General features: G+C 39.9%; 1 protein-coding gene and 1 long non-coding RNA gene across 2 annotated transcripts in view; one reads left to right on the plus strand and one right to left on the minus strand.

Moving 5' to 3' along the window:
- The window catches only part of LOC122408437 (protein lin-11-like), a 715,873-nt gene that overhangs the window by 341,684 nt on the left and 359,905 nt on the right, over positions 1-14,284 (minus strand). The gene's annotated exons all lie outside the window — the stretch shown is intronic.
- LOC122408439 (uncharacterized) lies at positions 5,164-5,763 on the plus strand. Its single transcript, XR_006260494.1, has 3 exons — positions 5,164-5,332; positions 5,444-5,534; positions 5,650-5,763. It is a non-coding gene; the product is annotated as an uncharacterized lncRNA (long non-coding RNA).

Raw genomic sequence — 14,284 nt, forward strand, 5'->3', positions numbered from 1 at the left:
TTGATGGCGTCTTTGTGCGAGTCATCATTGAATCAGTACGAAACTGCATTAAAAAGATGGTAGGTATTCAATCAACAAGAAGGGACGGATCCTCTCATGAGTTCGGTCGAACAAGTACTGAAGTTCCTTACTAAGGAATTTGAGAATGGAACCTCGTATGGGTCACTAAACAGTTTCCGCTCGGCTATTGCACTTCTTTACGGTCCAGAGTTGGGCGTGGATCCGCAGGTGAAACGTTTTTTCAAGGGCGTTTCAAAACTGAGGCCTCCAAGGGCAAGATATGAGTATACGTGGGACCCTAGTGTGGTCTTAGATGAATTCAAGAAATGGGGACCGAATGACAATCTCCCTTTGGAAAAACTGACACGAAAAGTAGCGACTTTGTTAGCGTTGACGACTGGACATCGTATGCAAACCTTAACGTTCATTGACATTCGGAATATTATAGTAAGAGCGGACCGGTTGGAGATAAAAATTACGGAAAGAGTGAAGACATCAGCGGTAAATAGAGCTCAGCCACTCCTGATCTTACCCTTTTTCAAAGAAGATTTATCAATCTGTCCAGCCAATACCGTATCAGATTATGTTAGCAAAACAAAGGAGTTGAGAGGCATGGAATATCGTCTTTTAGTTTCTATAAAGAAACCACATAAGGCGGTATCAGCAGAAACTATAAGTCAATGGATTAAAAAGACACTACAGGACAGTGGTATTGATGTAAATTATTTTAAAGCATACAGTACGAGACATGCAGCGACCTCATCTGCAGAGAGAGGCGGGGTTAGTCTTGATTGTATTCGAAAGACGGCAGGATGGACGAAAAAATCTTTAGTCTTTGCGAAATTTTAGAAGAGAGAGATTTTGACGGATCGAAAAGAATTTGCTCAAACTATATTAAATTCGAAATAAAATTATAAAAGTAATTTGACGAAGAAATAATACTTCGTATAAACATAAGTGCACTCTCGTTTGTACACAATAAAGAAGCTTATGAAAATCTATCGCTTCTTATTATGAGGTCGTAACCAACGTTAAACGTCTACCGGGTGATCTTGAGGAAGAGGCGCGAAATACAATTGAATGATTAAACGAACTTACTTGTAAGTGAAGTTCTATCATAATTGTATGGAGCGCCTCTTCCGATCTATCAACTCCCACCTCTATATAATCAAGATTTATTCCTTTATCTTGCATGTATTGCACATGAAGAATCCCTATAGGTTACGACACAACTTTGAAGTAATGACGAGACCGAGTATTATGACAACGACATTCAAATTTTTTGGTCTTTAAAAATTGTGGTGACATCGGTGGAAGGCAGGGGTACTACCGGGTGATCTATCGGAAGAGGCGCTCCATACAATTATGATAGAACTTCACTTACAAGTAAGTTCGTTTAATCATTCAATTTTTCCGGGAGAACCGCAAAATAAAGACGGGAGAAAAAGTCACGAACTCACACTACAATCTTCACACACAATCGATCGGGATCCTACACTCACTATAAATCATACCGAGCTCGTTCTTTCTGTCACGGGTCTACTCGTGGTCAGATAATTATTTAAGATGGAAAATTCGATAACAAATAATTACGGGATGGATAAAATTACTGAGCCCCCGATATTCGGTTACTCAGCCGAGCTATTCCCCGTTACACGCGTTCGCAATCCCGATCCACTCATTCTTTCTCACTCAGACTTCCATACTGTTTCCCGACTCTTTCTCACGATTTTTCTCGAACAAAACAATTATTAACCAAATTTGAGATTTTCGAGTCGGCCACGCAATTAGCCCGAACATTAATCGTCCTCGGGAGATTCCACGAGATCGAAACACGAGCAAAAATACTACTGGCTGAATCGCACATGTCGGAATCGCCACCGTGACCGCGTTTTTCTCAAGTTTCAATTTCATACCGGGATCGATCGTGAATAACTTCTCCCGTTTCCAAAAGATCACGAAATTTGTCAAAAAGAACAATAATTTCCGGGATAATCATTCCCCGAGAGTTCACTGAACAAAACGGACAATGAATAGAGTAAGACTCACGGTATTACGCGCTCTCGAGATCACACGTCTCACCCGCTCGATACTTCACGAAAATCTGAGGATATCGATCCTCGTTACGCAGTACGTTACCGCTCTTCTCTCTCCCCTTTTCTCGATCTATGCTCGCCCTATGACAGGTGTGTGGCATGAATTATGCTCGTGGGGCGTTAGACGGGGTCCCGAATTTTCGCGGGAAGAATTAATTGGTTCTTTATGATGTGACTTAACCCCTGGCCCGATTATAACGACGATGAATATTTTTATGACGGGAGGAGAAGAGATTTTTCACATTACGAATTACGATACTGCCGATGATTTTTATATTTTCTAAGGGTCAGACGCCCCTCTTGACAGGACTCCCCTGAGTTTTCGATGTAGCGGTGTTGATGACTTCTTCCAAATTTCAAATTCTCGATCTTCTCGAACTTTCGAGAATACTCCGTGGCGAGTGATCTGTAATTGTGTGTGTTGGTGTGACGTGATTGTATTTTGCGTACGAGCCCTGCTCGAAGTACGCCGATGTTTCAAATGTTCTGTCCTTCAATTCGTGAACTCCTGACCAAACTCTGATCCTTCTTTCTAATTTTACGGGACGACTCGCATGAAAATAAAATAAAATAAATCGCGTGGCGTAAATTAGATGTTTTCCATAATTTTTATTCTACAAAAGATCTGCGTAGTCGATGCGTGGCCGAAGTAACGAGCTAGCGAGACGGGAAATTGTCTCCTCGAGTCCTATTTTCTCACATTCTTTATTTGTGACAACCGTGAAAAATAAAAATTGTCACAATATTTATGAATTGACGTCCACCATATTGGATCCGCCATTTTGAATTTTGAAAATCCATTGCCGGATTCGTAATCAGCGACCCCAAAAATCCCTAGATACAAAGTTTTAAGACAATTGATAAGTATTTAGGAATTGACGTCCGCCATATTGGATCCGCCATTTTGAATTTTGAAATTCTAATGCCGGATTCGTAATCAGTGACCCCAAAAACCGTAGTATACCAATTTTTATAAAAATCAGTAGACACAATTAATTCGTGGCTGCAAGGGTTAACGAGCATGAACAAGTTGTGGCTCCCAGTGGAGCTCGACCAAACTCAATATTTATCTTTCACGATATAGCATGCGAAAAGCAGGATAATGTGAGGGCATTTTTTTCCATGGGGAGACATGACATTGTGGAGAGTTTTTATCTATGTCAAATGTATACCCGTATCCCGAAACATCTTGTGAGAGATGATGCAAATTTTGTTGTGCTATTCAAGCAAGACGATATGAAAAACCCCAAAATTCCCCTAGAGAAAAAAAAAGTTGGGACAAGTACATTGATGGTCCCTTGTTTCTGAATGGAATAGAAAAAAATTCAAAACCAGGAAAAAAATTGATATAAATAAAAAACCAAAAATAAAAAACAATCGGAAAAAGTTCTATTAAAATATAAAAAAATGTAAAATAAAAAATTTTTAAAAATCAGTTGAAAATAATTTCCATTTAAGTTACGTCCAGTATTAAAACTTATGATATCAATTTGAGACCAAGTATTTAATGATCATTCAGAATATTTATTCTTACGGATACCATCAGGAACTTGAGAAAGTTCTTATGAATCAAAGAAGTTACCATTTGAGTTACGTGCAGCACTAAAATTTATGATAGTAATCGGAGAACAAGCGATTTATTGGTAATTTCGAGTTTTAACATTATAAAATTGTTTAAAGAAGCGTTTAAATCCGAAAAAAAACACATCATAGGTATTAGGGTGGTTCAAAAAAATCGACTGTTTTTATTTTTTCAAAGCCCGGGTTTCAATTATTGCAGTGAGGTGAAAAAAGATGCCTGACAAAATTTGAGCCCTTAAAAAAATTTTTTAGAGGTCACTCATCGCGATTTTCTATTGTCCATTTAAATAACACGGGGAAGACGTTACTAGCTGCTTTTGAATTTTATTCCTCGGCAACGGATGAGGGTACGACAACGCCCAAGGTGGTTTTTTGTAGGGATTTAAACGCTCTATAAAAAAAGTCTCTTGGCGTTTTACGCTAAACTTACACCTACAAAAGTTATTGAATGTCAAAATTGGCTTTGAAGAAAATTTCGACATTTTTTCACTTTTCCGGCGAAACTATTGACCGAAACTAAGTTGGCGTAAACGCTAATTCACTGTTGTTTTCATCTTCGAAATTGAACCTTGTTTCATTCAAACTGTGAACCTTTTGTGTCTTTTCTTTTCGCATATATTTCTGTTCTCGTCGAACCTTCTGTTTTCCATATCTTATCAATAAATCTAAATTCCGGTTAATAATTATTTGAGCGACCGAGTCTCTTGATTCAGGGCCCGTACGGGACCATATAGGCACTCCTTCATTTTATTTCTTAAATTATTTCGATTACTTAATCATTTCAATATTGCAATATTTTGGTTATTCCCTTAATTATCCAATTATTTTAATTTCATTTAGACCAAACAAAATATCTACTAAATATTTTACATTTCAAAAATCCTACACTTTGTGTAGGTTGGTGGCAGCGAAAATTAAATAAATTTCCCGATTATGTTCGTCCCTTCTGGACGTAACATACTCCTATCCCAGAACCCTCCTAAACTAACCAGTTCTCGGTAGTGGCTGTTCACAGGTGCGCAACTCTGAGGGGACTGAACCCCCGTATGGGGTGTACATGGGGGTCCAGTTAACGCCATTTCAGGAACCAAATGTTATACGAAATCGGGCCGAAGACGGCCCAGGGTATTCAGGACGGCCGAATGAAGTAAATGTTTTGTTTTCAGGGCGACCTAAGCAAAACAGGGACGATTAGCCAGCGAATTGAGCCATTGCGAGAGCCGCGAGCGACGTGTTCGAACGTGTCAGGCCCGCGTGATGTTTTTGTGCAGGTTTGCCTAATAAGGAAAGAAAGGGGCGGGTGAAAGAGGCACGAGTCGCCGGAGAACGGGTCAGTCGAAGTAACAGTGTCGTAGCGAGGAGACGAGCAGAGTTTTGGGGATTGATACGAGAATATTGGGGTGGAGACGCGAAGTCACGGTCATCTTTACGCGACGACGAGAAATACGCATCATCTTTATTTATTTATTTAGCAAATAAACAACTCCGAATTATTACCAAAATTATTTTTACTACAAGGCAATGAATACTTGGGGTAAAATTAATGTACTCATTCATATCAATATATTTTTTTATTTTATTTTCAGGTTTGCAGGACCAGCATAGGGAATATTTCAACCAGCAGAGACTGTAGAGGAGCCCTTTTTCCACCAGCGGTAAGTGCGTGATTCAGTTTAGTAACCTTATTTTGTAGGTATAGTAATAATTAGATGTTGATTAGTTTTAAGGAATACATTAAATAATGATAAGAGGTTTTGTATTTGCAGGTCAGCGAAGCCAGTGGAGACAACGGAGTCGTAGAAGACAGCGAAGTCATCGGAGACAGTGAATTCAACTTTTCAGGCAGGTGCAGTGAGGGTAAACATTTAAAAGACTAGTTTCTCTACTTTGATTTGTAGAACTAGATAGTAATTAAAAGTAGAGTAGTTTTAATGAAGAAAAAACAATATTAAAGGAATTGCTTGTATTTCAGGTCAGCAAAGCCAGCGCAGAGAATATTTCAGCCAGCGGAGACTGCGGAGAGGCCTTTTCTCTACCAGCGGAGTCTGCGGAGGAGACTCTTTCCCACCAGCAGGGACTACCAGCGGTAAGCGTTATACTTCTTATCCCTATTTCTAATTATTATAGATTTATTCAGTTTATTTAAACTTAGAATTGATGCTTATTAATACTAATAAATGTTATTTGTTTCAGATTATAAAAATGTTCGACAAAAAAAAAGGTTGTATAGTCACAGAGTGGCGTACAATAAACGTCGTTGCAACGGTGACCTGCTTCGATTTTTATGATTTTTTAACATGTTTTTATACATGAAGAAAGAAGTCTTCAGCTAAATTTTTAGCTCGCTATCTCTATGCATTCCGGAGTTATCAATTTTTGCTAAAAAAATGTATATCTCTGATTATAAATATGATAATGTCATTTAATACGGCTGATTTTTTTCAATTTTCAACGCGCTTTCTAAATAAAAATTCAAAAACTGAAAAATAATTTTTTTTTAAGCTTTTCCAACTATTTTTAGTCAAAAAATTGGTTTTTCGTTCAGTGAGACACTTTAAATTTTTTTCAAAAAAATTAACGAAATTCTACATTGAAAAATAAAATTTTTGAGCTGTATTGTAAGATGGGCTTCAAATCACTTTTAGTAAAAAAAAAATAAAAAATCTCATTTTTTTCTGTCATTTTGATTTGTTTTTCTTCTAAAATCACGTAATTCCTATAATCAGTCCCTAAATACATAACTTTTCTTTTACATTTCACATCTTAGTTGATTTACTATCAATACAGATTTTTCTTTTATTCCTTATTATTTTGAATACTATGCATTTTTATTCCCATTGAATTAGAAAGTCTTCTTCTACTAATTGTATTATAAGTATTCAGTGTGCCAGAATGAATCTGTTGTGTATTGGGCGTGGATTGAGCACTCATGAAGCAATACAACAATTTTTTCTCAATTTATTAATAATCAGTTTTAGACGAAAATTTAACTTCAATATACGGTAAGGAGCCTTGTGAAAGTGTAGGTGGGATCATGAAAAGGATGTCTGCTAGAGCAAGTCTTCAGTTACCTTTTGATCAGCAAATCACAACGACAGAAGAGGTTTATGAATAGGCTTCTCAACCGAATAAATGATCGAAAATTGAAGTTAAATTTTCGTTTAAAACTGAATATTAATTAATTGAGAAAAAATTGTTGAATTGTTTTATGAGTGCTAAATCTATACCCAACACACACCAAATTTATCCTGCTATACCGAATACTGATGATTCTAGGATGCGTAAAAAAAAAACAAAAAAAATTTCCTCGCTCTTACCCTTTCAGATTTTAGTATTCGATGAAAAAAATGTCACGTCAAAAAATCAGCCCTCTAACTAATTTCTTAGAGGTTTCTATCTCACTTTTCCCATTTAATTAACATGGGGAACTTTTACTTTTCGGCTAAAGTGAAAACACTCGTAAGCTACTAAACGCTTTTGCAATTTACGCATAGTAGTATCTTGAATCTGATTCTTTACGATTTCCAAAACCCTACAATAGAACATACTTATCAACTACATAACTGGAAGCAACTAAAGGAACAAGAAATTTCCGTCATTTTTTTCTCAATTTTTGAAAAGCTGTATCTTAGTCAAAAATAGTAATATGACGAAAAATAAAAAAGCATTTTGAAGCTTTGTTCTTTGACTTTGAAGATATCCAGTCATTTTTTACTCTTAAAGTTGAGATGTCGATGATTCAATACGCGAAATGTCTTTTTTTATTCAACCACCAATATCTCGGGGAAAAAAAATCGTACGGCGAATTCTAAAGAACAAAATTGAAGGTAAATGAACAAGCTACCCGATGCTTGTATTTATTCGGGTTGAAAATTTTTTTCAAGAATGTGCACACTGGTGAAAAAAAACAAAAACTTGCAAATTTTTCCTCTCGAGGTATTTCATGAAATTTCTCAGTATTCATTATCAGTAAGAGTAAAAAATAACTGGATATCTTCAAATTCAAAGAACAAAGCTTCAAAATGCTTTTTTATTTATCGTCATATTACTATTTTTGACTGAGATACAGCTTTTCAAAAATTCGGAACAAATCGACGGAAATTTCTTGTTCCTTTAGTTGTGTCCAGTAGTGTATATAACAGGCATTATAGCCATTTGAAAAGTGATTTTTTTTATCGGTACCGAATCTGAAACTTTTCGGATGCGAGGAGCACTCCAAGAGTGAGTGATATGATGATATAGGGAGTGTTCGGACTCGAGTTCATTCCACCTTTGCATAAAAGGAAGGAACGTTTAACGACAGGGAATAATTCATTGATCATAGACTTAAGGCAACGAATCTCTGTACATTAGTTATTTTTTTTGATAATCTCAACATGGATCGCGTCGCTTCCATGTGCGATAGTGTCGATCCTTCATGATTGGCATCAACTAAATGTACTGAGATCGCTGCTGAAAACAATGTTTGCAATAATGAAAATTTGCAATTTTAATTGAAAAAGTGTGCGTGTGTGCGTGCGTATGCGTGTACATGCGTGTGTGTGTGTGTGCCTAAAACAATTTTGATGTATAATGAAGCGATTTTTATTTGAAAAAAAATCGATTCTGCTTAAGGGGGTCACCCCGTCTGGCAACCGGATTGTTTGGGGTTTTTTTGGTAATCTTTTTGTGGCGAGGAAAAAACATAGACTTTTAAAATTTAAAAGGTTTATTCATAGGTATTTCAACTCTATGATATAATTTTTCAACTCTTATATCTTGAGATAATTCGGGGTAAACTAAAATCATACAAAAATATTAAAAATTGAAGAATTATTGAGCTATGAAACATTTTGGAAAATTCAAATCAGGTGAAATCCTTCAATTTTTAATATTCCTGTATGTTCAGGTGACAGCCACTATTTATTATTAAATACTGCGGTTCATCACTACCGCAGTATTTTTGGACTCCAAACCCTCCTTGTGAGTGTACTCTAATCCCTCCCTAGAGATGTTCAAAGATCCCTCCATTCATGGTTAAACATGCCTGAACTCTTTTCTCGAAACCATCAACTGTGCGTAGGAGAACACCTCTCGGGATCGTACGGCAGGCAGCTCTTATCCGCTCCTTCATGTTCTCTCGTATTGATGGAGCTTGATGGTATACAGCCTCTTTTAAGTACTCTCACAAAAAGAAATCAGGATCCGATGACCTTGGAGGCCAATTTACAGGACCGTCTCGACCAATCCACCGTTGACCAAATGTTGTATTCAGATGATTTCGAACAACTCGAGCCCAGTGAGCGGGTTCACCGTCTTGCTGAAACCACATCTGTCGACGTCTTTCCAAATTCAGATCTTCTAGCAAAAGAAGCAGTTCATTTTGTAAACAATCGAGGTAACAAACAGTGTTTACAGGGGCGGAGTTGAAATTCCGAACGGTGAGAAATCAGAAGGCTCATAAGTCCGAAAATCTAGCTGGGACTCGAAATATATAGATATATCGCATTAGCGAGATTGTCGGACTTTTGAGCCCCTGTTTACATTTCCCTGGAAAAAATGAGAACTTATTAATTGCCTGTTCACAATACCACACCATACGTTCAAACTTCATCGATGCTGATGATCGATCTGTCTCAACCAATGTGGGTGGATTCTGATCAGATCAATACCAAAAGTTCCATCGGTTCACTCGACCACGGTTGTTAAAAGTGGATTCATTCATTCGGAAGTAATTGCCCCGACATCTCTCTAAAATAAGGAGCATATCAACGATTTCGTTGGGACTAAAATCAGCCATTGTTGCTAATTTTCAGAATTTTCCTCTAATTTAAGAACTTTTAAAAATTTCAAGAATCAAGAATTTTTCTCTGATTTAAGAACCTTTACAAATTTTCGATTTTGTCTTTTGCTAATGGCTGAGAAGTCAGAAGATAAATGTTTCAATTAGTTTTCTAAAATAAAAAATTCTTCTCTGATTTACAACTCAAAAGTAGGAAAACTACGAGCAGTCAGACTATGTCAGTACTACCAATGATGTTTTCTTTAATCTCTCACAACGTGAACTTACCTTTAAGCGTAAGCGAGACTTACGTTTAAAGGTACGTTGCGTAAGCGAGACTTACGCTTAAAGGTAAGTTCACTTTTGTATTTTTGAGACATGAGAGATTACTTTGTGAGAGATGTATTTTTTGGAGAGCTTTGACACGACGAAAAAAAAACAGAGACGACAGCGGTAAAAACCGAACATCACCAGTGATAGGGTGTTCACCTGCACTGCATGAACAGCTAGTCGCTGACTCTTCCGCCGCCAGGTAATGCCTGACGGCAGTTCCGCGGGAAGATCTAAGGTAAGAAGAAAAGGAGGTGTAATTTTAGTAGGTATTAAGAGCCCTAGTTCTATACACGCAAACGGACGCGGCGTTCTTCCTATGGGCACAAAGGCATTGCTCGCCTCGCATTTTAAAAGAAGTTAAAAAATAAAATGAAAATAAAAAACAGAAACACATGCACCTTCATGCATGCAACCGCACTTGCACTTGGTACGTTAAAGATCTCTCCGTTGTATATCCGAGACACCTCTGAAATAGTTGAAAATGATGTTCTCACTTAAAAATTACAAACTTGACCAAAAAATTTTTTCAACAAAAGTTTTTGGTTTTGCGCTGAAAAATTTTTTGGTAATGAAAAAAAAGTTATGTTTCCATTCGAAAAAAACATGTCAGCCATTTTAACGCCGCCATTTTGAATTACAGATCCACAAACCAATTTTTCGCAAAGTCCCCCTTCAACACCTAAAAGTTTTGTTCCATACAATATTTGATTCGAACAATATTTTCCGAGAAAAGTCAGGTGTAAGATTAAAATGGGACACCCTGTATAGGAATATAAGCGCGCTGCACGTGAGTTATGAATTTTCAAATTCGATTATCTCAGCACTAGTTGGGCTATCTAAACCTATTTTTTTTTTTTATTTTGGGGTAACTGGACCCGCGGAAACTGATTCTCCACGCTAATCTGATAAAAAATCAGCGGAAAACTTTTTTCTAGATTTTTCTAGCTGCATGTCCTAACATCATTATAATATTATAATGCAATTCAGACCTTTTAATATTGTATATGTTTTCTATTTCGTACATCGAACTATAATGCAACAATTAATAATGTTAGATCGACAAAATTAATCAATTACATTGTAACTAATAATATTATAAGTCTGTTCCTTTGCGACTTGTGATCAGGTAAAGGCATTTCGCCAAAAGACGCGATGACTTTCCCAATGAGTTTTTGTTTAAAAGTAGGCGCTGTTTTGTGTTCTCTCTTTTTTCCCGATCTGTCACTGGTTAGCATAATAGAATTTTCAAAAAATTTCTACACTAGCGGGAGAGGGCAAAGCGAAGCCAACGAATTTTTCGACCATATTTATTCAGTTGGCCCACAGTCTTCGTACACGCTATGAGTATTATAGCTATATTATTGATAAACGATTTTTGTGAGTGAGCTATTTGAGTCTAGTGTAGTCCAAATTATTTGAGCTTCAAGAAATGCTTTGAAGTGTGCATTCATTATACGAGGTGAGTTAAACTTTGACTAAACAAACAATAACTAAACCAAATTTGAGATTTTTGTGTTCCCTAGCGGATTGTATGACCAGGAAACGGTCGAAAAAAGTACAAAAACGATCGTTTCCTGGTCGTACAATCCGCTAGGGTTGGCCATGCAATTAAGAATTTATTCGACTTTACTTTTCTATCCCGAACTCACGGAATGCGGGCAATAAGGGAAACGAAAGCCGACTTTTTACGGGGCAGAGCCGCCGCCGTGACACGTTTTCTCGATGTTTTAAATGACTAGACCGAGCAAAATTCCACAACACCATAAAATCAATAAACATTAATCCACGGGAAATACTATTCGATCTAGAGTCCACTGACCGACACGAACAATGAAAGATTAGACTTACGGTGTGTGTGACTAAATCCCGAGATCGAGGTTGGGACGGATGGCGGGTAGGGGAGAGGGAAGCGGTGAGGAGTTCAAGGGACGAGATAGTGACGAAGGCAGGAAAAGAATGGTGCAAGTTCGTGAATGAGAGAGGATGGAGGATAGTGAATGGAAGTGTGGAGGGGGATAGAGAGGGGGAGTGGACGTTTGTGAGGGGAAGGGATAAGTCGGTAATTGATTACGTGGTAGTGGGGGAGAAAGTGTGGGAAAGAGTGAGGAAATTGGAAGTGGTGAGTAGGGTGGACTTCGACCACATGTCGGTGGTAGTGTGGCTCAAGGGGAGGGGGGGAAGAAGAGGGGCGAGTAAGAAGGGAGTGGGGAAGAGAAAGGAGGGAAGAGGAGTGTGGACAGAGAAGGGAGTGGAGAAGTTTCAAGAGGAATTTGGGAGATGGAAATGGGATACAGAGGGGGTAGAAGAAGGATGGGAGGAAATGAGGGGGAGAATAAAGAGGGCGATGAGAAAGGCTGAGGAAGAGCGGACGGAGGGGCAGAGGGGGGGATGGTGGGATGAGGAATGTAGGAGGGCAAAGGAAGAGGCGAGAAGGGAGCTGGAGAGGTGGAAGAGAGAGGGAAAAGAAGAGGAAAGGTACAGGCGAGAGAAGAGGAAGTTCAGGAGAATATGTGAAGAAAAGAAAATGAAGGAGAGGGAATGGTGGGAAAGAGAGATAGAGGAGATAAGGACGGAGGGTCAGGTATGGGAGGTAGTCAATAGGGGGAGGAGGAGGAGAAAGGGGGTGAATAAAAAGATAAGAAGAGAAGAATGGGATAGGTACTTTAGAGAGGGGCTGGGAGAGGTAACAGAAAGAAGGGTAAGACTAGGGGAAAGGCGGAGGGAAGGAGAGGACGAAGAAGAAACGGTGATAACAACGGAAGAGGTGAAGAAGGCTATAAGGAAGTTAAAGGACAGAAAAGCGATGGGGGAAGATGGAATTCCGAACGAAGTGTGGAAGTACGGAGGGGAGAGGGTGGTGAATAGCCTGAAGAGGATGTGCGAGAAGGTGTGGAAGGGGGAAGGGTGGCCGGAAGGTTGGAAGGAAGGGATAGTGGTGCCAGTAGTGAAGAAGGGCGAGGGGAAAAGGGTAGAGGAATATAGGGGGGTGACTCTAACGCAAACGGCGTATAAGGTGTACGTAGGGATACTGGCGGAAAGATTGAGGATGGAGGTGGAGGGGAAGGGGATGATGCCAAGGAGTCAGGCGGAATTCAGGGAAGGTATGGGAACAATGGATAACGTATACGTACTGAACTATTTGATAAATAGGGAAATAACGGAAAGGAGGGGAAAGGTGGTGCTGTTGTTTGTAGATTTGAAGGCGGCCTTCGACTCGGTGGATAGGGCGAAGCTGGTGGAGAGTATGAGGAAGAGAGGGGTAAGGGAGGGGCTAATTGAGAGGTGCGAGGAGGTGATGAAGGAGACGTGTGCGAGGGTGAAGGTGGGTGGGGAGAAAGGGGAGAAGTTTTGGACAGAGAAAGGGGTTAGGCAGGGGTGTCCGCTGAGCCCGCAGCTATTCACGCTGTTGCTGGCGGACATGGATGAAGAGCTGGAAAAAGGGCGGTGGGGAGGGGTGAAGCTGGGGGGTGGGGGAAGGTATATTCGCTGGTGTATGCGGATGATGTGGTGTTGTTGGCGAAGAATGAGGACGAGATGAAGAGGATGATGAGGACGTTGGAGAGGTACATAGAGGGGAAAGGGCTGGAGGTGAATACGGGAAAGACGAAGGTGATGAGGTGTAGGGTGGGAGGGGGAAGAAAAAGAAAGGTGGTATGGCAATGGGGAGGAGTAAGGATAGAGGAGGTGAATAGGTATACGTACTTATGTTATGTGGTGAGAGCGAATGGAAGTCAGGAGGAGCAGGTGGAGGAGAGGGTGATGAAGGCGGTGAAGATAATGGGGAAGGTATGGGGGATAGGGAAAAATAAGTTTGGTAGCGATTGGGGAAGGAGAGTGTGGCTTTTCGATAAGTTGGTGTGGCCAGTACTGGGTTATGGAGTGGAGATTTGGGGGTGGTAGGGAAGGGAGATAGGAGAGAGGCTGCAGGAAAGGTATTTAAGATGGGTGCTGGGGGTGTCGAGAGGGGTGGCGGGGTATATAGTGAGGGAGGAACTGCAAAGGGATAAGCTGGAGGTGCGAGCGGGGATGAGAGCATAGGGATACGAGAAGAGATTGGAGACGGGGAAGGGGGGAGAATTGGCGAGAAGATGTAGGGGTGAGATGAAGAGAAGGGCAGGAAGAAGGCAGGAAGCAGGAGGATGGGAGAGTGAAAGGAAGGAGTTTTACTTAAGGATGGGATGGGATCTGGAGGAGGTGGAGAGGAGATGGGAGAGTGGGGATATGAAGGGGGAGAATATAGTGAGGGAGGAGAGAGTAAGGCAGGAGGAGAGGAGATGGGAGAGGATAATTAAGTCAAGGAGTAACAGGGATTACAAGTTTGTGAAGGAGAGAGGGATCCCGGGATATTTAAAAAAGGGGTGGAAGGAGGAGAGATGGGGGAGGGTAGCCAGGTTCAGGCTAGGGGACGAGATGAGAGGGGGGAGGTACTGGGAGCAGAGGGAAGGGAGGGAGTGTAGGATGTGCACGAGTAGCAGGGAGACATGGGAGCACGTGATGGAGGAATGTACGGGAT

Source organism: Venturia canescens, chromosome 3, assembly GCF_019457755.1.
Source record: "Venturia canescens isolate UGA chromosome 3, ASM1945775v1, whole genome shotgun sequence".
In the NCBI taxonomy this organism is placed as follows: domain Eukaryota; kingdom Metazoa; phylum Arthropoda; class Insecta; order Hymenoptera; family Ichneumonidae; genus Venturia; species Venturia canescens.